The 3,793-nt window shown below is 40.8% G+C and overlaps 1 pseudogene; it reads left to right on the top strand.

Annotated features, from left to right (window-relative positions):
• The window catches only part of LOC102993269 (acetyl-CoA acetyltransferase, mitochondrial-like), a 12,863-nt pseudogene continuing 9,070 nt past the window's right edge, over nucleotides 1–3,793 (top strand).

Here is a 3,793-nt window from a genome sequence, read left to right as displayed (position 1 = left end):
ATGGTAATTGGACTTCTAACATGGCGGTTGGCTTCCCCCAGAACACAAAGGTGAGAACTGCCAGATTTTCTTTAATACTAGGATTTCAAAATCTCAGAATATCAATTCTGCTTCATTCTATTGGTCAAGGTGGTCCCAGGGCCAGCTCAGATTCAAAGGCAGGAGAAATAAACTCCACCTCTTTTGAGTGGCAAGGCGACATGACAAAAGAACCTAAGGGTTGAGAGAGATCATTGTAGTCATCTGTGGAATTGTAATCTGCCACTTTGATGTTCATTAAAGAAATCTACTTGGGCTGTGAACTCAACTGGCAATCTACTTCGGAAATCCTCAAAATCAGTTCTAAACTGGGTTTTCATTGTCTCAACTTTCGGCCACAGCCATGAGCGCTTCATTCAGAAGGGTCACAAGACAGTTCTGAGGAAGACTATTTTGTCTATATCAGTATTATTGGGATTTGAGTCTCTCAGCACCACTAGAAGCAAGCATCCTAACCTAAGTTCCAACATTCCTCTTTCACTGGTCAACTAATATCCACCCCCTCCTCCTGCCCAACCCCATCTCATGTCACACTCAGGGGGTCCATGACCCTGCACTAACCCAGGGAGCTCCAGGCCACAGCAGCAGGAGTTCCTGACTGACCATCTGACATGCTACCATTGTGTGACTAAGCTCCCCGCAAATACACACACCTACAACTTCCATCTCTGGTCTCTGATTCAGGTTAAAAGTCCTCAGCAGGAAACTGACTGGCTGAAGGTGTCTAAATCAGATGGTTATCCCTAGATCAGTCAGCCATGGCCAGGGACAGGGTCATGCACCATTCCCAGAAAATGAAAAATCATTGATTAGCTTGGCAATCCCTCCAATTGGTGAGGAACAAAAACTTGGATGCAGCCTATGGAGAACAGAGAGGATGACTGAGCACGGTGAGTGTCAGTGACTGAAACAAGGGGACACTGGGCAAATTGCAATGCAATTCAGATGGAAAGGAAGGGAAAAGAGCTGGGATTGGTGGGTGACTGGACAAGCCTGGAAGGGTCAGCAAACAGTCCTTCCACCTCCAAACAAGCATGTGTGCTCCAACCCCATTGGGCCCCTCTATGCCTTTGGTGGTAGATGCCAGCCAGTGTCATTAGAATCTCTTGCCTGCCTTGGAGTTGGGAGCCCTCCCTACCACCCCCAGCTCGCCCCACAGAGCCTCCTGCCAGCCTCCTCCTGCCTGCCACCCTCCTCCTTTTTCATCCACGATCATTTGACCCATCATTCAAGGCCCAGTTGAAATATCTCCTCTACTTAGAAATTCTCTCCCAGCTTTCTTTGGTAATGAGTTTTTCTTTCCTTTGAGTAGCATAACACTATGCACATTTCTAGGTCATCACGCCTATTAACCTGGTTCTGCATTTACGTACTTTATCCTCTGCATTAGGTGTGGTGCTAATTTTCTGTCACATTTCTTTTTAATGCCTGTCCAGTATAGTGACTAATACATGGTCAGCGTTCAATAAGTGACTAAAGAGTAAAACCCCTTTATTATCAAACTCAGGCGTGAACAGGAGAACATAAAGACGATACAAGAGCATCTTTCTATGCGAGAAGTTCAGATAAAGTAGCACTATACCTACATCCCACAGGCACAAAGTAAGCACTCAAATATTTGTTGAAAAATGAATAAACAGATGAATACAAAGAGAAGATTCAAAGGGAGAGGCTTTGAAGATCATACATGATCTGTATAAAATTATAAGGGAGTGTTTCTTTTTAGTCTTTTTGATTTTAAGAGTAGTAACTGGGAAATTTAGAAAACAAAAGTATGAGGAAGAAAACTTAAAATTATACCACTTAAAATTTTGGTAGTTTTCTTAGTCTTTTATGTTGTGTGTGTGTGTGTGTGTGCAAAAGTGTACATTAAGCATACCCAGTATAGAAAGTAATTGGTGCCTAAATGGAAGGTAACACGAAGAAGAGCTTACTGCCTAATGACTCACATCAGGGGGAGTGGAGCTGCCCTGCCTTAGAAGCCCCACTTCCTAGAGGAGCAATATCGCTTGTGACAACTTTATAGGCGTATCTTCCAGGTGACTAGAGTCACCACACTGAGGGAAGCCCAAGGATATCAGGTATTTATAGTTCTCACAGCCTGGATGCAGCTTACCAGTCAGGGATCATTTTTACCATAAGCAACACTGTCTGATAGCACAGTTAACACATCTTATGAATCAGGTTACCAAGGAAACAGAGTTAGAAAGTTAACAGGAGTTCAAATGCTCATGCAGAAGGTTTTTGTTAATGAAAACATAACATTATAAAATGTAAATGACAAGGACTAACATTTACTGTACACCACGTATGTTACAGACACAAGTAAAATGTTTTCAAAAAACTATCTGTTAGTTTGAATCTTTACTAGAATAAAGTTAACTATTTTTCCTAAGGTCCTCAGCCTGTATTTTGTAGAGCTAAAATTCACAAAAGATTGCCTTGTTCTAAAAGCCCATGTCTTTTCACTCTGTCATTTTTAGTAACATAATCTATAACTCTGAAACTATAATTGTAAAGGTTATTTTTTGTTAACTTGAATTAGACATATTAATAGCAGTAACTGTCTCTTGTTTATATGTGCTTTAAAATCTCTCCCTTATCTAAGGATAAATACGGTGTACTCTTCTCTCTAGTTATTTAACTTTTCCTACCCTCCAAAAAAGTTTTTTAAAAAAATATACCTCTTGAAATTGGCTTCTTGTTTTGTTTTGTTTTGATTTATTTATTATTTGATTGCACCAGGTCTTAGTTGTGGCAGGTGAGCTCCTTAGTTGCGGCACATGGGCTCCTTAGTCGTGGCATGCAAACTCTTAGTTGTGGCATGCACGTGGGATCTAATTCCCTGACCAAGGATGAAACCTGGGTCCCCTGCATTGGGAGCACAGAGTCTTATCCACTGCGCCACCAGGGAAGTCCCTATTGTTATTTCTTAAGACAAGATACGATTACAGAGGACAAAGACAAGCTTATAGCACTGTTTACATCAAGAGGACTTGCTCCCACTTTGAGAATCGTGAATAGTATTTATTTTGATGTCTTCTATTTTTATCTGACTTTGGTAATTATTTTCAAAAGTCTAATGCTCTGATAATTTATCCTTACCTATGAATGTATTCGCTCAAATGTAGTATAAGGACACCTTTAATGGGCGATTTTTAAAGAATTAAACTAGTGCTTAAAAAGAGAACTACACTGATTCAATTCGATAAACATTTATTGAGTGCTTAATATGGGTTTCATACTGAGTGAAATGCTTGGGATGTACCTATAAATAAACCATGATTTCTTTTCTTCAGGAGCTCACAATCTAGTGGGGAACTAAAAAGCAGGCAAAAGTAATTTTTTTTTAACATCTTTGTTGGAATATATAATTGCTTTACAGTGTTGTTTTAGTTTTTGATGTATAACAAGGTGAATCAGCTATATGCATACGTATATCCCCATATTCCCTCCCTCTTGCGTCTCCCTCCCACCCTCCTGATCCCACCCCTCTAGGTGGTCACAAAGCACAGAGCTGATCTCCCTGTGCTATGCGGCTGCTTCCCACTAGCTATCTATTTTACATTTGGTAGTGTATATATGTCCATGCACTCTCTCACTTCGTCCCCAGCTTACCCTTCCCCCTCCCCATATCCTCAAGTCCATGCTCTAGTAGGTCTGTGTATTATTCCCGTCCTACCCCTAGGCTCTTCATGACATTTTTTTTTCTTAGATCCCATATATATGTGTTAGCATACGGTATTTGTTTTCT

This window comes from Physeter macrocephalus, chromosome 11, assembly GCF_002837175.3.
Source record: "Physeter macrocephalus isolate SW-GA chromosome 11, ASM283717v5, whole genome shotgun sequence".
Classification (NCBI taxonomy): domain Eukaryota; kingdom Metazoa; phylum Chordata; class Mammalia; order Artiodactyla; family Physeteridae; genus Physeter; species Physeter macrocephalus.
Note: the sequence above shows the minus strand (reverse complement) of the source record. Positions and strands in the feature narration are given on the sequence as shown.